Below are 22620 nucleotides of genomic sequence, written 5' to 3'. Positions count from 1 at the left end.
GCCCGTTTTACGACACTGCACAGCGTACAGCACTGTCTCGTGCGGCAGGCCACCCGGTCTCACCACTGCCCCCGACCGCACGGCCAGAGCAGGTGGACGTGATCGCCTCCACCCTGCAGAGGAGGGGACGGAGGCAGGGAGGTGGCGGGGAGGTTGCTCAGCTCACGTGGCCCCACGCAAAAGCAGGTCTGGCGCCAGATGCTGAGCGCTGGGCGCCCCCCCTCCGCCAGACCACGTGGCTGTTGAATTCTCCCAAGCACCGCCTCCAGGGGTCCCAGAGTTAGTGCGGGGACGGGGGCTCACCGGCTCACCGCGCCAGGAGGGGCCGAGCAGGCTGCCTGGGAGTACCCGCATCACGCTGCGCCCCTGACACTCTGGGTCCTTTTCACAGCAACACAAATCGTACAGAACACAGAGCCGGGTAAGTGACACTTGTGCCGACGTGCTTGGGTGGGGGGCGGAGGGCGCCGCTATCTGTCACGCACCTTGAAATGAGCGAAACCATGCTGGGGTGACGGATGGCTGGAGTGGCGGATGGAACTGACAGAAAGCAAGAGCAGCGGATGGTTGCGGTAGCAGCTAAGCGGCGGGGCTCCCCGAGCCCCTCTTTCACCGTTTCTCTGTGTTAGAAATGTTCATAATGTAGTGCTGGGAGTTCTTGAGTTCGCTTCGGATCACCCACTCGTTTCTTCAACCTGCACGGATGTCACAGGATCAGAGTCTGTGGTGGAGACGGGGCCCCCGACCTGGGCTTGAGAGGCCCATGGTGCGTATTCCTTTCCTAGAGGCCGAGACAGCATCTTGCAGGAAGTTGGCAGCCCCGGCCCCGGCCCCGGCCTCAGTCACACAGATAAGCCTGGGGCCCAACACACCCCTGGACGGCCTCGGGGTGGGGCAGCACCACCCCAGGTGGACAAGCACTGGTCCACCCCTCATCTGACATGAGGGCGGCCCGGAGAGGGTGAGCTGCCCCAGAGATGGCGCACAGTGTTTGGGCAGCCACAGTCATCCAGCGCCCAGGGGCCTCACGTCCTTGGCTGGGGCTCTTTCTTTAGTCTCTTGCTTCTCGTAAGACTCTCAAAGGTGGAGGCCGTCAGTCATTCAGGGCGTGGTGGCAGTTCTTTGCAGTGGGTACCATTTAAGACGCCAAAGCGCAGCGTTGATGTCCTTTGTCTCTTTCACAGGTCACAGCACCATGAAGAGATATGCTCGGAACCACTTCTCCAGGAGCAGTGACAGGTTTTTCTGATGCAGGCAGGGCACAGAGCAACACTGGACAGGGCTGACCAGGAGTATGCATGGTCCGGTGATGCTGGAAAAGCTCTTGTTTATCTGAAGTCACTGATCTAAGTAGTTATTCAATCTGAGACCAAGCAGCTCCTAGCTTCGGTTCACCGTGAACTCCACTGGTCAGTCCCATCATTCCTGGGAAGCTCACTGGGTGTGCATGGGTGCTGTGTGCCTCGTGGCTGCAGGGGACCTGCACTCACCATTGCATTCCAGCCCGTGCTCTCTGTCGGCCCCAGTAGCCTCCAGGTCAGACCCAGCCCAGCCTCACCCGAGAAAGGTCTCTCTCCTCCCGACTAAACAATATTTTCTTCTTCTTTGGGGCTTTCCTGTCTCATTCTTAAATCAGGCTTTTATTTTAAATGTGTGGTGAGCTGCACACAACGTAGGTCAGGGTGGGCAGTCTCTCTCGTCATTCTGATAATGTATGTCCACGAGGCTGGGGGGAGGTGCTGCTGGACTCAGAATGCCTGCGTTTCCAGGGGCTGAGGAAACTCTGGGACACCCCTGTTTCCCAAGGTTTTGCCTCAGTTTACCCAAGATGATTTGAATTTGGAGCGTTTTAAATTTGGCTCTGGGTTGAGCTATTCAGGAGCACTACAGAAAGCAAAACAGAAATGTCTGTTGACATTGGCAGATGGGTCATGTGCATTTTCTTTGTTCCCTCTGAATCATCAAATGATAGTAAGTGAACACAGAAGGTGTACACCCAGAGCGATGCAGCCAACAGCAGATTGGGTATGTCAACAAAATTTTGGAAAAATGGGAAGTTCGTGGCTTAGCGGAGTAGACCACCTACAAAGCACGTGCCAGCAAGTGTGTGTGTGTGTGTGTGCGCACACATGGGTGGGGTGTGCGGGAGATGGGTAATGGCACAATGGAAAGGAAATTTAAAGCTGTTCCAGTTACTGTCGGTACACAGCAAACCAACCCCTGGTGACAGGCACACAGCATCTTCCTGGATTCAGTGCTGAGGGATTCAGACAGGGCAGAGCGGAGCTGGCTGGTCTCTGCTCCTTGACATCTGGAGCCTTCGCTGGGGCAACCTGGAGGCAGGGGGGCCAGAGCATCCCATGTGGCCCGTAATGCGGCCTGGGCCTCTGCACGGCATGGTGACCGAGCTCCTAGAGGAGCATCTCAGGTCAGCCAGCTGGAGGCGGCCTGGCCCTCAGTGACTTACCTCGGGAGTCACCCCACCTCCCTTTGGCCATAATCTGTTGCTGAAGCGGTCACGAGCCTTCCCAGTTGAAAAGGAGGGTCCATAGACACTCACTTCTCCGTGTGAGGGGGTCAGAGCATTTTGGGGCCGTGCAGAACCCCAGGGGGCTCGGAATCAGAAGCACTGGACACTCTGAAGGCCAGAGTGAGGGCACAGCCGCCCTGCAGGAGCGGGTGTGATCCGCACCCTGGAATCTACCCCCAGCCGAGCTGTCAAGCAGGCGCGTCACGCAAAGAGCAAATCTGCTGCTGGAAAACTCGGTTGATTGCACGTGAAAATGTTCACATTTTATTTGGTTTCGGTTTATGTAGAATCTTTTGGGAAGGACGTATATAACCACGTCTGGTGTCGCAGGTTTCCCTGGGGTTTGCTGTTACCCTTCCTGGCATGCCCTGCCCTTCAGGCGTCTCCTTTCTGCTCTCCTTTGCAGTCAGACTTGAAAACGGAGTGCGGGCTTCCCCCCTGATACCCCCGCGAAATGCTTCGGCAAACTGAAACGGCACAAAGAGAAGAATCCGTTACCTTAGGACGCCTCTTGCTAACAGACGCACAAAATCGATCGAGACAAAGCGCAGAAGCTCGCGGACACAGTTCAAGCTGCGGGGCCGGACGCTGGGGTGCCGAGCGCGGTTCCCGGGGAGGAGCCCGGCGGGGCCCTTCTCGCTGCTCGGGGTGTGCGCCGCCTCTGTGACGGCCGCTGCAACACCAGCGCTGGACACGATGTTCGCTTTCTGTCCTTTTTCGTAAAAGTGAAAATCCCCTCCGGGTTTCTCTCGGTGAGGGGACGACAGGCACCGAGGCCGGTCTTCCGTAAAAGCCAAGAGGCGCAGGGCGAACCTTGGGGAAGCGGGGGAGGCCTGGAAACGCGAGCGCTTCTAACCTCCTTTGGCCCACAGACTCGTTTGAAAACCGAGTTTTCTCAGCCCCAAGCCCTCCTCCTGCACTCCAGTTTCTTGACTACCTTTTTCTCCTTTCCCTTATTTTTAAAATAATAAACATAAGATGAGGCAGAAAACGTCATTCAGAGAGAAAGCCCCGACCCCCCCACTTGGCGTTCGCGGCCCCTCCCTCGGGTGTTAGGATTTAGTCTGTTTCACATTTTGCTCAGACAGGTCATCCCTGGGCCGAGCTTATAAATAGCTCTTTCCACATCTGTTAAATGCACATTTCAAAAGCACATTTATATACTTGCTCCAACTGGCATTCACTTTTAACGTGTGCTGTGAGAAGCTTGGGTTCTAGCCGAGGCTCCTTCTGCTCCGCTCAGCCCTCTGGCGGTGCGGGCACCCGGCCTCCCAGCCGAGGAGTGTGTTCACTCCCTCCTCCCTCCCCCTGCCGGGGGTCTGGCTCAGTCCTTCCTCCTTCCGCACGCATTCCTGGCTCCAGCAGTGGGGTGAGTTCCCTCCCTCTTCCCTGGCCGCCCCTCCTCAGAGCCTCTCCTGGCCCCTCGGCCTGGCTCAGCCCACCTTGTCCCTGCCTGGCTCAGGACGCGCTCCGCCCTGAGTGCCGGCGTCCCCGTCCATCCATGGAAGCATCTTCTTCCTGTCTGCTGTCGCAGACCTTCCCTGCTCAACGCCTGCTCCTTCTGTGTCCCCGAGAGACCCCGGGCCGCTTCTGCGTCTCCTCCACATGCTGTCAGTGCACGTCCCGTGGACCCTGCCCTTGCTGGGTGTGGACTTCCAGCTTTTGTCTCTGCCTCCCTCCCCAGACCCGTAAAGGCCCCCACCCTTCCTCAGCCTGAGCTGTCCCACCTCAGGGCCTTTGCATGGCCATTCCTTCTGCCCAGAACCCCCTTCCTCTAGTCTCCTGTCTGACAAGGCCCACGCTTCCCTGCGAGGGCCCCGTCCCATCCCGCTCCCTTGTTCCATTCCCTGAGCCGCCCGAGTGCCGAGCCCTCCTCTCTGTCCACGTGCACCCCAGGCCTGGTCCTCTTTCTCTGTGACACCCGTTCCCTGCCTCTCATTTACGAGGCCTTGAACTCCCACATCCTCTGGCCTCACGTGCCTGGAGCCTGGCACGGGCAGGGCCTTGATGAGAGTGCAGCTGTGGTGCAGGTTGTCCCCGGGAGCTAAGGAGGATGGGAGCTTTGCTGGCAACGGGACGGGTAAGAATCTGGCACCAGGAGAGGCGAGTTGCCCGAGGCAGTGTGGTCAGCTGGGGCCTCCAGCCAGCGGCCGGCCGGCCTCCTGGGAGTCAGGCTGTGGTTGGGAGGAGGTCAGGCCGCCCCGGCACAGCTCTTATCAGTCCAGCTGAAGAAGGGATGCAACCAGAGAGCTCCGTGGCTGGTTGCCCTGCCCGGCTGTGGAGCAGGGCCAGCCACGGAGCTGCCCTGCAGCCCTTTTTAAAAGAATGTATTTTGTTTTTCCAAATCCCAAAGCCTCCTGCAACCCTGAAAAAAATGTGGCTCCCAGAACTTCTGTGCCATGACTGGGCTGCCCAGCCCCTCTCCCAGGGAGGACCAAAGCCTCGATGTCCTAGGATTGCAGTGTCTGGGCTGGGTCCGACATACACACACCGCTTGGGTGCTCCCCCCAGCCCTGGGGTGGAGCTGGTGCGGCAGCCCAGCCTGCTTCAGCGTGAGGTTTTGATTTCCCGGTCCTCCGAGGCTGGGGAGTGACCGCAGGGCTGGCCACTTGGCTGAAGCACATGCCCTGGCCTGGTTAGAGGCACAGGTCTGGTGCTGGCAGGGTCACCGTGGTCCTGGGTCCCCTCAGCACGGAGGAGCTGCAAGGACCAGCTGTGCTGCAGGCTCAGACACCAGCCAGCACCACAGCGGAGGCACTTCCCCCCTCGGTGGGACTTCTGTAACAACGTGCTTCCCCTCCGACCGCCTATAAACCCTGGGTGGCGCAGTGCCAACACGCAGCTGCCCCCACTTCCTCCCTCCTCTTGGCCGAGGCCACAGAGGAATCATGGGGGTGTCTAAATGCACCCTCAGAATCCTGCTTCACCCTTGCCGAGAGCCGCCATTCCAGATGAACGTTCTAGACCATCTGTGCGGCTGGGTTGGGTAGGAGACGCCCTGAAAGTCGACTGTTCGCCACAGTCACAGGCAGCGTGGGGGACACGGGCTCTGTAGGGGCTCCTGGTTCCCCTCTCTCATCTCCCGGGCAGGGAGGGGGAGCCCAGAGAAGGAGACGCCCAGAGAAGGTGAGCGAAGGATGGCTGGCGCGTGTCCAGGCACGCCCCACAGGGGTGCAGCGTCTGCACTGGCTCTGTTTTCCAGAAGAAGACACTGAGGCTCAGAGAGGCTTGTCTGGATCCCTGGTTGGCAAATCAGATTTTTTTTCTTTTTTTTTTGGTGGGGGAAGGTAATTAGGTTTATTTATTTATTTAGCGGAGGGACTGGGGATAGAACCCAGGACCTTGTGCCTGCTGCATGCGCGCTACCGCTGGGCTCTTTCCCTCCCCCTGAATCTGCTTTATCACCTGTGGGGCATTTCCACTTGTTAGAAAGAATCTCCCACTCTCAGGACCGACGCCGAGGTCGGCGAGGTTTTGATCAACCCGACAGGACACGATGATAAAGACCGAGCATTTTGCTGGAGTGGAAGGCGGGTCTTCCCTGGCAAAGGCCCTGGGACTGTTACAGCCTCAACAGGGGTTTGCTGCAATTCAACTGAAATTAGTTCATTTTGTGTCTTTGCCAATAATGCCTCTTTGCTCAAGCCGTTTGGCCTGGCTGGAGTCTTGTGTGCATGGGGGTGTGTGACACATGCATGTGACACCTGACGTCACGGCAGCAGATGACTTTGTTTTCACAGGGCCGCGTGTGCCCGCGTGCAGCCCAGTGCCTGCTGGCCCCACGCACGTGTGGTCTCTCTGTTGCCTCCTTGACTACACTGGGTGCCACTGGCTGGTGGGACAAACTCATGGCAAGTGGGATGGAGTTCCGCGTCCTGGCTGTGTATTGCCGGCTGCCCACTCCCTTGCATTTGGAGGTTTAGGACAGCAATCATTTTACTGTATGTGCTGACTTTATGGGGCAGGGGGTGGCTTGGCAGGTCCCCTGCTCCTCCCAGAGCTGATAGAGGTCACTTGGTGACACCCACCTGGTGGGTAGGCTGGTCCAGGGGGTCCAAGACTGCTTCACTCACATGACCCAGGGCCTTGGTGCGGGGGTCCTTGATGGGGCGGCCTGACCAGGGTGCCTGAGCGTGGTCCTTGCAGGGACCTTGGACTTTCTCCTGGTCTCTACCAGAGTGAGAAGTTTCCAAGAGAGGAGGAAGCTGCAGGCTCTAGAGTCTAGTCCCAGGTGTACCCAAAGTTCTCTTCGGCTGCATCCCCTCGACGAGCAAGTCATGGGAGCCAGCCTGGGTCCTGGCAGGGCAGGGGGGTGGGAGCAGAAATCCGCTGCCTTTCCCACTGGGTGGAGCGGTAAAGATTTTGCAGCCATCCTTCACGCTCTAAGGTTCACGTGGAGCCACCTGGAGTGCGGGGCAGTGAGTGTGCGTGGGGAAGGCGGGAGGCCCAGTGCTGCAGAGGGGCGGGAAGGGGCTGGTCCTGTGAGCCGCGGTGCCCGGGCCCTCCTTGGCCAGGAGGAGACAGGGGCCAGAGATGGATCCTCTCCGCCCTCTCCCTGGCCCCCCGGGGGTTTGGCAGGATAGCCTTCCCCTTCCTGTTCCCTCCCCATCCCTTATCCCTTGTCCTCCAGGCCTGCCTGCCCCCCACCCCAGGCCACCTGGGGGTGGAGGTCAGACCTCCACCAGAGATGCTCTTAAGAAAGAGGGAGTGAGCTTCATGCTCCGTGCTGCCTACCCCGCAGCAAGAGCCTTGCGCCCCGGGGACCCCCATCCGCAGACACCCTCCCGCGTGCTCTCCCGGAGCCCAGCCAGGCCGCCCGTGCAGCATGGGCCGCGCTGACCGCCAGCCTGACCTCACCAGCATCCGTGCCAAGCCTCTCCCCGGGTACTGACCCTGCCGTCTGCTGGCCTGGTCAGCCCGGCTGGGGGCGCAGGCAGGGAGCCGAGCCCGCAGCTGGTGGTTCTAATTGAGAAGCAGGAGTAGGGACGTTTCTGCGCAGTGGGAGCAGGTGCAGACCCTCCTCCTTCCAGGATGGTCCGAGGCTTCCTTCTTGGATGGATGAATCGAGTCAGCCCAGGCTCTGGTCCACCTGGAGGGCCGCCTTCTCCTCTGAGTGTTCTGTGCCGAGGCCCCTGGACCAAGGCGCTAAGGGGACGCTGGCTGGTCTTGCTGCGTCCAAGGAAGTCTCCTCCCTCCAGGCTACGGCCTGGCTCCTTGAGGCTTTCGTTCTGTCTCAGCTCAACTGTCTCTACTTCTCCAAGTATCTGATGAAGCCCCACTGCTCACCCGGGAGGGTCCCTGGCCCCTTGGCCCTGTGTCCACGTGGAACTCGGTCCAGCACCATGAAAACGCCACAGAGAAGGTTGGCCCTGTGTGACACGGTTACCCAGACTGGCCCACAGCCTGGGCTGGGCTGGGTGTGAGCCGGGGCTTCCCACAGGCTGGGCACAGAGCTCCGTGTCTGCACAGGGCCCCCCCATCTCTGGCCTGCCCGCCGCCCCACATGTTCCACCACCTGAGGACAGGAGCCCCTCGACTGGCTGCCATGCTCCCACTTCTGGGGGTCCCAGCAGGCCCCCGGCTGAGGTCCGAGTCCCACTGGCACTTTGCCTTCACTCACCCCCAGCAGCTGGCCCTCTTTCAGACCCTCCCGGCCCCTCACAGGGTGGGGTGAGGTGTCGGGGTGCAGCCCCCTCCCTTCCTGCCCTTCCCGGTCCTCCACGCTGCGACAGGCCTGCACTGGGAGATGAGAGAAAGTCACTCTGTGTCACCGCAGCTGGGTGACCTCCAGCTGTGTTGGGAGGGTGAAGAGAAACCTCTTGAGGAGCAGAAGTGAGGGTGACAGTCACAGAATTTTAATGCATTGACATTTTAATCTGCAAAGACCCATGTGAGCCCCCCTAACTCCTTTATGCATCTCATGAAAATCATGTTGGCTATTTTCTTTTTAACTGACATATAGTCAGGTTACAATGTTGCATCGATTTCTGGTTACAGCATAATGCTTCAGTCATACACGAACACACATATATTCATTTTCATTATAGGTGACTACAGGCTATTGAATATAGTTTCCTGTGCTCTACAGAAGAAACTTGTTGTTTATCTATTTTATATATAGTAGTTAGTATCTGCAAATCTTGAACTCCCAATTTACCCCTTCCCACTCCTTTCCCCCCCGGTAACCATAAGTTTGTTTACTATGTCTGTGAGTCTGTTTCTATTTTGTAAATAAATTTATTTGTGTCTTTTTTTTTGATTCCCTGTGTAAGTGATATCATATGGTATTTTTCTTTCTCTGTCTAACTTACTTCACTTAGTATGATGATCTCCAGGTCCATCCATATTAATACAAATGGTGTTATTTTATTCTTTTTTATGGCTGAGTAGTATTCCATTACATATATATATATATATATATATAATATTTTTTATATATCTATACACACACACACATATATATATATATATTTCACAACTTCTTTATCCAGTCATCTGTTGATGGACATTTAGGCTGTTTCCATGTCTTGGCTATTGTGAATAGTGCTGCTGTGAACATTGGGGTACAGGTGTCTTTTTGAATTAGAGTTTCCTCCAGCTATATGCCCAGGAGTGGGATTGCTGGCTCATATGGTAAGTCTATTTCTAGTTTTTTTTTTTTTTTTTTAAGGAATCTCCACACTGTTTTCCATAGTGGCGGCACCAGACTACATCCCCACATTGGTTATTCTTTGATGGGATTATTCTCTGCAAAGGAATATCAATTAGGCGGCACTGAGTATCTGCAAAATCTCGTCCTCTTTATAAAGACAATTTCTTCTTTCGTGGAGTTTCAGCCCCAGTACCTTCCCTTCTCACCTTGCTGGGATGAGCAAAGACAAGAATGTTCAAGTGTCAGAAATTCACCCCAGAAGGAAGTGGCAAAAGCAGGAGACAGTCTCTCTCTGTATTACCTTTTAAAGTTTTCCACAGCATTTAGTAGATAGCATTTGGTGTATTTGGGTTCAAAGTACACAGTCCAGTGGAATGTGTTCTAAGAGAAACTTCTAAGAGGTTGTGCTTTTCTCTTTTAGCAAGATTGATGCGTCCTGCCCAGGCGCCGAGGTGGCTGCAGAAGGAAGGCTGGTTTCTCGGGGGCCAAACCTTCTCCAGGGCAGCCCATTCCTGGCCTGCGGGCTGCAGAGAAAAGACCCTGGGTGCATTTTGTAGTCTGCAAGCAGCTGCCACCGGGGCGAGGTCACTGAGAACTCTCACCCGCGGTGCCCAGGGGGCTTTGCACGTGGCATTCTACAGATGGAAAGTTGGAACTGGGACTGGGAACACGCTGCAGGTGGACATGCGAGGGACACAGCCCTGCAGCGAGCGGTCATGTGCAAGCATGTGAGCGCGGAGCACAGGCCACCCCTCCGGCAGGTGTGCGCAGCAGGGAGTAAGGTGATCCTACTTTGCTCTGTGGTTCTCTCGCTGGAGCAGAGGGAGGAGGGCGCAGCTGCTCCCGGCCACTCTGCCTCTCCCGCCCTGGCTGGGCTGGCCAGCAGGCTCTGTCTGTCCCCGCTCTCGCTGGCTGGCCGCACACCGTGTGACGACTAGCAGACCTGGAGGGGCCTCTCCCGCCGTGATCTCTGCTTACCATTTCCTGTGGGCCTGCGGCTGGCCATCGGGCACCGGCTCACAAATCCTGCGGCACATCTGAGAAGCTGGCTCATAATCGGGGCATCTCTGCTGGGCTGGGGGACAACCTTTGAGTGTCTCTGGACTCCTGCCTGGGGCGGGGCGGGCCGGGCTGGGGAACCAGAGGACTGAGACTTGAGGCTGGGGAGGGCGGCCAGGAAGGAGCAAGATCTCGGAGGGGGGGGGCCACGCCTGCCTGCAAAGTGGCTTCTTCCTGGGACCAAGCGCTCACAAACAGCACGGAGAACAGAGGGAAAAACAGCGTCTTCTTGGCCCCGCTCCCTTCCTGTGGGCGGCCACCTCCGCAGTTAATTGGAAACACAGAGGAAGCAGTTGTGAAACTCAGCTCCTGTGTCCTGCGCGCCTCATGTGGGCTCCTCACCGTGTTTATGGACAAATGGTCACGTGCTGTTGCTGGCCTCGGCAGGAGGCCCAAGCAGCAGACAGCCATCCCCAGAGGGAGGCCAGGAGCAGACACGTTGCATAAGCCAGCAGGTCATCTGTCCCCTGCGCCCAAGGCCCCAGGAAGACGGTCAGCTGACGCTGGGCGGGCAGGGCAGGCCGCCCCCTAGGGCCGAGCACTCGCTGCGTGTAAACTGCCTTGAAGGCGCTGAGTGGGTACTGACAGCGTTGCTCACTGCTGCTGGCCTCAGTTTCCCCATCTGCCAGGGTGCATGGGGGACGTCAGCATGTGCTCTGCCAGGCAGGCCCGGTGCAGGGTGTGTCCCACTTCACAGAGGGGAGAGCAGCTGTGTGGTGCCCGACCCCTACCCTCTCCTCACGGCCTGCTGGGGCCGGGGGCCAGGCTGCGGTGAGGGAGGTGGGGAACAGCTTCGCTGCTCTGCGGGCAGTTGAGAACTGTGTCCCCTAGGCCACGTGGATAGTATGTGGGGGACTGTTAGGACCAGGCTGGACCCAGAGCTGTGCCGGGTGGGACAGGCCAGGCCCCTGTCCTTTGCCTGTTCCTCCTGCCCATTATTCCTGCCCGTATGCATGGCTTGTTGGAAGCAAGTAGTAGGGCTGGGCAGGGGGGAGAGTCTCCTCTCGGGTCCCTCCCGCCAGGCTGTGTGTGAAGCTGCCCAGAGTTGTGACGCCGTCTCCAGGGGGCCTGACCCCGCACAGCAAACCACCAACACCTTCAGCTCTGGGGGTGGCACTCACAGTGCCTGGTGGGAGGTCACGGCTTGGCCTGGGGATGCTACATCTGTTAACATATGTCACCCGCAGAACTGCCACATGTTCGCACACCGGGGGGTCGGGAAGAGGAACAGAACATGGAGCGGATCCTCCAGGCAAAGGGGAACTTAGGAGAGGGCCTGAGATCAACTGAGATGTCGCGACAAAGGCCCCAGTGCTGCCCCCACGCTGGGAAAGTGGGTCCAAGAGTCCCCAGAACGACGGAGGTTTGACGTCGCACTCTCCATGCACCCGATCACCCGGCGGTCGCTGCCACTCACCCTCCTGGGGCTTCCGTGGCCATCTGGGCAGCTCTGGGAGGTCCTGCAGGTCCCCGTCACTGCCCCCCGGAATGTTCTGACCCGCTGGTTGCTGAGGTGGGGCTAGAGGAAGGCTGGGCGGAGCAGGCTTCCTTGTGGCCCCAGGGCTGGTGAGGGGTGTGCTCTGTGTGACCTGTGCTCTCCTGGGATGGTGGCTGGCCTGGCCTGGCCTGGCTGCACCCCGGGCCCCACAGGTGTGGTGGGCGGGCCTGGCGCGGCCCCTGCCCCCGGCACGTGGCCCTCTGGTGGCGGCAGCCATTGAGCCGGCCGGATCCCGGATCTGGTCCTGGCTGTGCGACGCGGGCAAGCCAGTAGATCCTGGGGGTGATTACCTCCCTCACAGGACGGCCTGAGACGCAGATGGGAGAGCACATATGCATGCCTGAGCCCCCTGCATCTCCCGCTGTTAGTTCCTTTCCTCCTCATTGAAGAAGGCGGAGCTTGAGAGTGGCTTTCAGGAGCAGTCTTGGAGAAGAGGCCCCTGTGTCTCCGCAGGAGTGCTGGAGGGCGGGGCTGCTGCAGGGTCCGCATGAGAAGGGCAAACAGCAAGAGCAGGGCGTCCCGGGCCCAGCACTGTGCGCACCGGGGCCCAGCCCGGTCCCCAGAAGCCAGCTGTCCTGATGGGCGGTGGTGACACGCTGCTGGATTCAGGTGGGCCCAGGTTGCGCCCTGTGTCCAGCCTGAGTGGCTGGCTGGGGGCTGGGTCCACCAACAGGGCCTGGGACAGGGCGTGGGGGTTCTTGAGAAGGGCGCACGCGGAGGGCAGGGTACCACAAACAGCGTCAACGCGGTCAACGGTGATGGACATGGGCCAGGAAGCAATGGAAAACTTGCCATCCCCCAGTTCTGCTCCAGGACTTGGCTGACTGTGAATGCTAAATGGCCAGAGATAAAATTCACTGGTTGATGGGGATTTTTAAAGACTCCGCAGGCTTTGTTGTGCCAGCCTGGAGGGGGTGGGCTGCGATGCTGGGGCTCCGTGCACCTGAAGCTTCAGATTAACCCAGGAACCTCTGATAAACCGATTCCTGGGACCCCCCTGCAGAGATCCTGGCTGGGCCAGGCCCTGGGCCTCTGCATTCAAACCGCTTCCCAGATTTGGAGCCTCTGATGTGGACACCTTGGGGGAGGAACCGGGCAAGGAGGGCTTCTCCCCAAAACCTCGTTACTGGGGGCCTGCTGGCAGATGCCACGTCCACCTGCCCAGACTCTGAGCCTTCCCTCCTCTTGCTCTGAAAACCCAGCCAGGTTTAACCTCTAGTGAGGAGAAAGGGGAACCCTGCTCTACTGTCGGGGGAATGCAGTTTGGCGCAGCCACTGTGGGAAACAGTATGGAGATTCCTCAAAAGACTAAAAATAGACTTACCCTATGACCCAGCAATCCCACTCCTGGGCATATATCCAGAGGGAACCTTAATTCAAAAAGACACCTGCACCCCAGTGTTCATAGCAGCACTATTTACAACAGCCAAGACATGGAAACAGCCTAAATGTCCATCAACAGATGGCTGGATAAAGAAGCTGTGTTATATTTATACAATGGAATATTACTCAGCCATAAAAATGATAAAATAATGCCATTTGCAGCAACATGGATGGACCTGGAGATTGTCATTCTAAGTGAAGTAAGCCAGAAAGAGAAAGAAGAATACCATATGAGATCACTCATATGTGGACTCAAAAAAAAAAAAAAAAACCAAAAATGAACTTATTTACAAAACAGAAACAGACTCACAGACGTAGAAAACAAACTTATGGTTACCGGTAGGGGGAAGGGGTCAGAAGGGATAATTTGGGAGTTTGAGATTTGCAGATACTGACTGATACATATAAAATAGATAAACAACAAGTTTCTTCTGTACAGCACAGGGAACTATATTCAATATCTTGTAGTAACTTACGGTGAAAAGGAATATGAAAGTGAATCTATGTATGTGTGTTCATGTACGACTGAAGCATGTGCTGTGCACCAGAAGTAAACTGACTGTACTTCAATAAAAAAATATATACAACCACACCCCCAAACAAGAAACAAGCCTCCACAGAGGCTGACCTCCCCTCCGCCAGGGCACTCCAGGTCACGCCTGGGGACACGTGAAGGATGTGACATCCACACGCACATTGGTCAACTTCTGATCACACACGGAGCTGGACGGTGAAGGCAGCCCTCCAGGACGCCGGAGGGACGGCGTGTTCCAGCCTACACGTGTGTGGCAGCCACCCAGAGAACCTGTCCGTCCACTCTCACCCAGGACAAGAAGCCAGAAGGAGCCGGTGCAGGACCGCCCCCTCCTCCGCCCTCACCGGCTCCCTGCCACCGAGACCGGGAAGGCCCCGCCCTCCACAGGTGAGCTCAGGTGAGCCCTTAAGCGGCATCTGTGATGTGGAGCCCGTGGGAGACTTCCAGCCTGAGGAGGCCCCGGGGGCCCTGCGCTTCCCGGCAGCCAGCTTGCCCGGGCCCTCCCCTCCGCAGCCAGCCCCTCGCCCCGCCCCGAGCAGAGAGTGTGTGTGACATTCTCAGTTTCCTTTAAAGCCTGAGACACCAGGTCCCCAAGTGGTGCAGAGATAAGTTTGCTTGCTCAAGCTTAGGATTGCTGTCAGCAGGGACTGGCCAGCTGTCCCGGCCAGCAAGCCCCCGCCAAGGGCTTCAGCCAGCAGACCAGAAAACGCTGCCAGAGGCGTTTTATAACTAGTTCCCTGCACCTGGTTTGATTTCCGTGTGCATCTGCAGCCTCTGCTCAGCCTGACGCTTCTGCTGCCAGTACTAACATCACGGGCAGGTCACAGGTGGGCGGCTTCTCTGCTGCCATGGCTTTTCTTATGTTTGGCAGGAGACTCGTGTTCTGCCTGGAACGTGGTGTTTCTGTCCACTTACTGATCTCCGCGGGGACACGATTTAGGTAAGGTTAGAAATGCTAGTAAGTTCAGCTTTGAATTCTGGCTCACAAAGGCACCGACCTGACCTTTTCACAGCCGCAGGATGTGGGCCCCAGAGGTGTGCCTCCCTCCTTACACGACGGCCATCTCCCCTGCTGGACGTGAGGACCAGACGGCGCCTCTCGTTTCTCTGGGACGGGCTGTGCCACACTCAGGGGCCACTGGCACGTGTGGGTTGGTTCCTTCCCAGTGGGGCGGGGAGACCTTATTGTGTCTACACGGTTGAATTCAGGACCTTGAGGGCGCTTCTGAAAGGAAGATGCTCACTGCTGAGCGACACGAGCAGGCAAGTGAGAATGATGCTCAGAGGATCCAGGAAGCCATCCCCGGGGAAGGTGACTGCGTCTTCGGGGTCTGACCATCATGGGGGGGGGGTGGGTGAGGTCCAGGGAGAACAGCTGGATGAAGGTCAAGCAGAAGGCTCGGTCCTTGTCCCTCTGCTCCAGGACGTCTCTCAGTTCAAGGCCCGGGAGCGTGCCGCCAACCTGCGGCCGCCTGCCCACGTGCCTGGGTCCAGCGCAGCCTGTGAGACGTGGGCGCATTACCCCCGAAAGGGGAAGGGAAAGACCCCAGTTCTTGTCATACTCGAAAGATAAGAATTCAGACGGGAGACAGAGTGTTGCGTCGCCAAAGATTTTAAAGGGTTTGTTAGCAAAGGGGAAGTGCAGCTCCCAGGACGGGAGGCGGGCTGGCCGAGGGCGGGAAAAGCGGGGTCTTCGCTCGCCCCTGAAACGCTTGGTCGGGTTTGTCTGCTTCGCGCACGTCCTCACGCGTGATGCACACAGGAGGGCCCGTGCGGGGGCCCGAGCCGCGGTGCTCATTGTGTCACAGCGAGCTCCGGTCGTGTCCACGTGGGTCCTGCTCCTGCCATGCAGCCGAGGCTGTCGGGTTCTAACCCGACTCCTGCTGGCAGCCATTTGGAGGAAGCAAAGCCCCTTTTCGCTGCAGGCGGGCTCACCGCCGTCTTCCGGGCCCTCCTCCCTCCCCTCCACCTGTCCGCCCGGTGCCCCCACTTGTCTGACCACCTAATAGACGGACTTTGAAGTCACAGCTCAAGGGAACGTGAGGAGCGAGAGCCAGAGACTGCCGTCCGGTCCTGACTCGCCAGACCCGGGCCTGGCCACCGGCGGTTGCTCACACGCTCGATCACCGGTGGACAGAGGTGGTGTCGGCTCCCGTGTGTCGGAGGCTCGCTGCCTTCCGTCCTCACAGCGGCCCTGCGAGCCGGGGTCTTCTCTCCCCCGCTCCCCCCGCAGGGAGGCTCGCCTCGCAGAGGCTGGGAGAGCTGTCCCTGCCCCGTGACCAGGCAGCGGCAGAAGCGGCCCATCGCCTGCAGGCTGGCGGGAATCGCGGCGCGGCAGCCCCACCCCGCACCCAGTCCTTGTGTAAGGCACCGAGGGATGCCCTGGGGACGGGCGTGAAGTCCGCGGGCGGGGAGGGACCCAGGCTCCCAGGGCACGGAGGAGGTGGCTTCCGTGTTCACAGCCCTGTCAGCTAATGTGTAAATCTCCCGAATACGCGGACTGATGGGCAATTTACAGATTCCCTGCCAACGCATGAGGGACGCCCGGAGCGTGCGAGCTGCCCTGGGCCCACGGAGCTGGCGGTGGCAGGGCCAGCATGTAGGAGGCAGAGGCGAACACGTGGCCCCGATGGGCCCCACACCCAGCAGGGCTGACAGCCTGTGGACGGGTCTTCTCGCACGCTGGTCCCGGCGCAGACGAAGGCAACTCAGCAGGCCCACAGAAGGCCCACTTCAGCCGCTCAGGCTGGGACGCCTTAGAGGACAGAGCCCTTCAAGTCACTGTGGGATGCGTGTCGTGCAAGGGCTGGGCCTTGCAGCACCCCCCACCTCGCCCCGCCGCAGGCTGAGTGGCACTGTGAGTGGCGCTGGCGCTCACAAGGGGGCAGGATCCGCAGGGGTTCCCCGAGGGGCCCGTTTGGTGGAAACAACAACACACTGGTCTTTTGCAGGCAGCGCCGGGGGCACATGAGGTTCCCCGAGGCAGAGCGAGTCCCGCACAGACAGAAGAGCATGTGGCTCTGATCGTCCCATCGGCTTCTCTACTGCGTGAAGGGTCCCAGGGTGGCGATCAGGGTTGGTCCTCACCTCCGAGTCCGTCAGGCACCATGCCTGTCTCCTGTGGGTGGGGTGTGCCCGGGCCTTCCCAGAAATGCAGCTACGCTATACGTTCAGGGAGGATCTGGACTCCGCGTCGCTCAGAGCTGTGTCGACCTTCGTCTGTCATCTCAGAAAAGCTCACGACCCGCTGTGATGCCGTGTGCGGGGCTGAGGCACGGAAGCAACACCCGCGGTCGGGCTGCAGCCGTGCCTGCCCGGCCCAGAGATCCCACGTCAAACGCAAGCACCGGAGGACTCGCTCCTGTCCCCTCGGACAGTTACGCGTAGCCTTTTACTATTGAAACAGAGGTCATTGCAGATTCCTTTCCTTCAGGTTTCTCTTAGTTGGATGTTCAGGAAATTCATCTTTTATCTCCACCATCTATCTAGTGCGTTGCTGTAACCACACTACATTATCCAGTTATTTGACTTCAGACAGTAAAGGGGTCAGCACACATATCCGTGATGGAAGGAGAGGGCTGATCAGACCGTCCTGCTGGAAACGGCCCCGCCTCCCTCCGGCAAGCTTCCCGGCTGGAGAGGCAGCAGGCACCGGCGTGGCGCCTGCCCTGGCCTGCCTGGAGGGGCCCTGACCCGACCTCCCAGACACCTCGGGGTTCGTGTGGGCGGCTGATCGCTGAACCTGCGCGTCTGCTCCCCTGGGGCTTTCCAGGGGTGTCTGGAATGTGTGTTGACACAGGGCAGTAAGGTTTCAGGATGAGAAGTGGGAAAGACGGGCTGGCCCGCCCAGCCGGCGTCAGAGGTCTGCTGCATCCTGGGCTCCCGCCAATTTTCAGAAGGAAACCACAAAGGCCCCCCAGAGCCACTTTCTGTCTGGCCCGGGGTCCCTCACGAGGAGCAGGCTGGTCTCTCCCAGCCACCCAGCCTGCGCGAGGGCTTCAGTTTCCTTGCGGCAGGTGTGGAAGGAGCCTGGCTTCTCCGTTGGCTCCACGACCGGCTTTGAGCACAGCCGGACGGGGTTCCCTCCCAGGAGCCCCCGTTGCCGGACATCCTGTCTTGGGTTGTGTGAGCGCTGGCATGTCTGGTGAACAGTGGGGAAGGAGCAGGCCTGTTCACTTAGAGCCCCACCACGTCCTTGCTCTGGAGTCGAGCCGGGGGAGTGCGGGCCACCGCTGGCCACCGCGCAGCCTGCTTGTTCTGGGGAAAGCTGAGGTGAAGTGTGTCTGCGCCTGTGTGCACACGTGCTGTGTGGACACACGTGTGGGAATGTGCACGCGTGCTGGCGTGCGTGATTGTACACATGCGCACGTGTGCGCGCGTACGGAGGGTCACAGAGGGCTGGGATGAGCAGGCCAGGCCGCCAGGGGCCCTTGATGGCAATGCAGCGAGGCAGCAGGACCCCGAGACGCGGCTGCAGCCCCAGAGGCTCCGGGAGGCCTCCGTCTGTGTCTCCAAGGGCGCCTTCTGCCAGGCCTGTGGGCACATGCCCTGCTCCCGTTTGATACACAGTTTGGAGCAAATGCGACTTGACACGTTCCTGGGTGGGTTTTCAGCTCCCCAGGCCTGACCAGGGACAAGCCCGCTCAGCAAGGGTGGCCCAGCGGTGAGCCGCGCTGAGACCCCGGCTTTCTGGGCGTGGACCCCTTCCTCGGCGCGCACAGGCTGGGGCTGTGGACTGGGGTTTCCCGGCTGTGTGTACACACACCACCCCAGTGAAGTCTGGATGACACCCTGCAGCACATGCGTTAACATTTTGTACTGAAACTGAGCGGGTAAGTCAAGCCTCGCCTCCGCCCGCTCAGGCTGAACTTTGCCTGCAAATGCGTTACGAAAAGATGTTCAGTTCTCAGAGCTTCTTGGATTTCAAATGACTGATAAGGAATCACAGAGCTGCAAAAATAAACAAACCCCGCCGACCCTGAGACTTGAAAGTCAGACGTGCGTTGTGTCAGCGCGCAGTCTGCGTGTGCATGTGTGCGCGCGCGTGTGTGCTCACTCCAGGCCTTGGGATGGTGGTGAGGTCAAAAGCCACCCTGAGCTCAGCCCCCTCCTCGGGGCCCTGCGTAAAGCCGCCCAGCTGCCGCCCGTGGCTGCAGCAGCAGATGGTCCCTTGCCCTTGGGCGGGGAGGACGGGGGGCAGGGAGGCCGGAGCTGGTAGCTCCCTGCTCTCAGATGCCAGCCGCCTCCCCTCCTCCCCACTCACTTTCCTCAGCCAAGAGCAAGAGCGCCAGAACCCCTCAGTCGCTGAGAAGGGACCTGGATGGGGGAGGCGCCTCAGGTGGGAGGGAGGGAGACCTGAGGACATGCTGTGGCTGCTGTCAGGGAAGGAGGGCGAGGAGTGGGAGCCCCGGGGACAGCCGGGTGGTGGATGGTCCGGTTGATAATCTGTGGGCAGGGTGGGGGAGGGTGGGTGTGCCCACAGGCCAGCAGGACGGCGGCCCGGCCCCTGCTGCGTTTAGCAGGAACCCCCCACCTAAGGCCAGCTTCAGGAGCGGTGCCGGCACTTAGGGTGCCCTTAGCATGCGTCTGCGTGGGGGCCAGCAGTGTCTGGGGCCAGAGGAGGGGTAGCTCATTGGTCACAACGTCATACGGTGCTTGCCCCCTGCAGCCCCCAGACTGCTTCGCCCTCTCAGTAGAGCAGGGGTGCCCTGGCCAGCCCCCTCGGGCTCTCATGGAAGCTGTGCGCCGTGACGGGGTGTCCTCGAGGGGGAAGCTGCCCTCCATGCGGGGCCAGGGTGGGGCGGCAAGGAGAGCCCAAAGGCGGGGGCTGCACTGTGTCACCAGGGGTCGTGTCACATGGATGCCGGCTGGTCCTCCATCCTAAGCAGGGGCTGCAAGGCCTCTGACGTTGCCTGTGACAACCCACGGTCCTGGTCACAGGTCTCGGAATTGCCCAAGGCCCAGTGACTCTGAGACGGGGTTTCCCACACGTCACACAGATGGGCCTAGAGCTGCCTTTCAGTCAGCGTAAACACAAGTAATGAGATGTGCTGTTTCCGCACACACTGAAGTACATCGCGAGCATCACTGATTCTACGGACACGGAGGAGGCAGAGGCACCTGGGGTTGGAAAGTTACCTCTGAAGGGGGGACGCTGAGGAAGAAGCTCTGGGTTGCTGACTCCCTTGTGAGCACAGAAGGAATTCTGAGGGGAGTGGTTTCCTACCAGAAAGACTCACTGGCCGGAATCAAGGGTTTAGAAGCTGCTTATCGTGCCTTCTTTTTTCTAGTTGGAGGTTAAAAAAAAGAACTTTAAAAATAATTCTGGAATACACTGTACATACAAAAGAGTATGTCTATGTCTACCTCATACGGCCATTAGAAAGAACAAAAACGAAAAAAGACACACCCCTGGGCGGGGCCCAGGTACACAGTCGGAAGTGATGCCGTCAACCTGGGTCCTGCTAATCACTATTGCATCTTGTTTTACTGTGTACAGAAGAGTCGCTCAGCAACAGAGCGGTCAATTTTGTCAGTCTTTGAACTTTTAGAAATAAAATCAAATTGTATAAATTCTGTGACTTGCTTTGCATCTACTCATGAGAGTCATGCACATTGAGTCATTGACCTGTTGCTCAATCATTTTCACTGCTGCGTAGTACTCCACGGTGGGAATGATTTAGGTTATTTCCAGGCTTTTGCTATTGCAAATGATGCCCATCGGCATGTCCCTTAAAGGCGCAGATCCCAGAGTGTGACTGCTTTGGTTCAGATCCTGGTTCCCAGTTCCCATTTATGTGACCCTGAATAAGTCAGTTTACCCTCAGTGCTTCAGTTTCCACTCCTGTAAAATGCAGATAATAATAGTATGTGCATTGGAAGGCTGTAAGGAGGATCAAGGGAGCCAATTTAGCTAAAGCACTTAAAATGGCACCTGGCATGGGCTCATTTTAAAGATTAGATGAAGATGGTGGTGATGATGGTGATGGTGAAAATGGTGATGGTGGTGGTGGTGATGGTGATGATGACTGTGCTGGTGAAAATGGCGGGGATGATGGTGGTGATGATGATGAAGATGGTGATCATGATGGTGATGTGGTGGTGATGATGGTGGATGGTGCTGGTTGTGGTAATGATGGTGAAGACGGTGATGGTGGTGATAATGGTGATCATGATGGTGATGGTGTTGGTGGTGGTGATGATGGTATGGAGGGGATGGTAAAGACAACTCTTTGAACACAGAATGGCCCCATCAGTCTGCCCCTGCAGCTGTGTCTTGATAAGAGGTTAGGCAGTGAATTTAAACAGGAATACTTCTTGCCCTGAAGACATACCTTCAAAGCCAAAGGGTTCTGGGTGAATCTGGCCTCCAGGTGCTGTCCTGGGAGCTGCCACCCCCTCACCAAGGGCAGAGGGTGTAGGGGCCACACGCTGGCATTATCACCCCACCCACTCTCTACCATGAGGAAGAGTGTGGTCACACCTCCCAGACACAGGAGCCGTGGGTGGCTCTGATTCTTAACCACCTGCACACCACCCTCTCCCAGCTGCTCCCGCCCTCCCTCCCAGGGGTCTTCTCTGGGTTTCCAAGCCTTTTCTTCCCAGAGGTCCTGCAGTCATTGCTTGGGCCCTGCACATCCCAAGAGGATGCCTCCTCATTTTTCCAGGCCTTCCCCGGACCTCCAACAGCCACCACCCATCTTTCATCATTGCATCACCTTCCCCAGCGTGTTTGTCACCTCACCCTTCCTTGTTCTCTGACCGGCTTCCCGAGGGCAGAGGATGTGGGCACCTCGGTGCCGCATTACCTCTGAGTCTAGGGCGGTGCCTGGCGCGGGAAAACAAGCCAGACCACAGGGAGGGAGACACGGGGTTGCTGCCCCACCCTTCTCTCCACACTTCTTTTCTGTTGGCAAATGTCATTGCATGAGATACGTTTAATCATCCCAACTTCTCCTCGTGAACTTACAAAGGCCCTCAGCAGTCCCACCAGATGGCAGGTCCCTTTCCAAGCATGTGGCTTTCTGGGACCCCCCCAATTTCAAGACTCAGTCTTCAATCTTCAGTTCCAAGTGCAGAGTGGAAACCCAAGCACTGCGAATAGAAGCAAAAGATTCCTCTGGCCCATCTGGTAGCAGGAGTGAAAAGGAAGATTGAGATTTGAGGGCAATCTGAGGAAAGCAAGCAGGAGGAGAGGGCATCTCAGCCTCCGACTTTGGACCACCTACCTCCCCAAACCAAGGCAGCCTTTCCACGTCCCCCGGGTTAAGGTGCACCGTTCTGTGGGAGATCCAAGGCATCCGGGGCGCCTGCCTTAGCATCGCACTCGTCACCAGGAGCGAAGGCGCTCAGCCAGTGTGCCTGCCCCCGGTGTGAACAGCCCTGTGCGCACGCCCTCATGGGCACGCCACCATGTCACATCCCTTGGCCGGCATCTCCCCTGGGGACACCAGCAGGCTCGGGGTCCATCTCTACATAAAAATGACTCATTTGAGCAAAGGCGACTTGTGTCACGCTGAAAGTAGAACTGGGCTGACGGAGGTGACTCACGCCCTTCCTTGGGCACTTCCTCCCCCGTGGGCAGAACGCTCAGGGCTGGGGTGGCCCGCCGCGGGCATCGGGCCATCTTAGCTGAGTGGAGACGCCCGGGGTCAGGGGAGGTCCTCGGTGCAGACGAGGCTGCGCAGTGAGTTGCCTTGAAGCTGGCATGTGGAGGGCACAGCCCTCGCCTTCGCTCCGAGCGCCGTGGGAGGAAGGGCCGTGCTGCGATGCTGGTGGGGGGGGTGGTCCCGGGCGCCCGCTGCCAGCTCTGGCCTCCCCCGCCCGGCAGCCGGCAGTTCTGCCCAGCAGCCGGGCCACCCTCCATCTGCCGTCTGGAATAATGAGCTCGCCCTGCCGCTGCTGGCACAAGCCAACCCTCATTCTTCCTTCTATTTACTAGGGTTACCCTTTCAGCCTCCCAT

At 58.4% G+C, this 22620-nt stretch overlaps 1 long non-coding RNA gene across 7 annotated transcripts; it reads left to right on the top strand.

Moving 5' to 3' along the window:
- The first annotated feature begins 9582 nt into the window (after positions 1-9582).
- On the top strand, positions 9583-18639 carry LOC123615546 (uncharacterized). 7 transcript variants are annotated; one of them, XR_012503384.1, is made up of 5 exons: positions 9583-14044; positions 14529-14969; positions 15081-16019; positions 16176-16514; positions 16609-18639. It is a non-coding gene; the product is annotated as an uncharacterized LOC123615546 (long non-coding RNA). The 7 variants fall into 7 exon arrangements; XR_012503385.1 differs by having other exon boundaries at positions 9583-14054; XR_012503388.1 differs by having other exon boundaries at positions 9583-14597; positions 14867-14969.
- The last annotated feature ends 3981 nt before the right edge of the window (positions 18640-22620 follow it).

This window comes from Camelus bactrianus, chromosome 31 (assembly GCF_048773025.1).
Source record: "Camelus bactrianus isolate YW-2024 breed Bactrian camel chromosome 31, ASM4877302v1, whole genome shotgun sequence".
Classification (NCBI taxonomy): domain Eukaryota; kingdom Metazoa; phylum Chordata; class Mammalia; order Artiodactyla; family Camelidae; genus Camelus; species Camelus bactrianus.
Note: the sequence above shows the minus strand (reverse complement) of the source record. Positions and strands in the feature narration are given on the sequence as shown.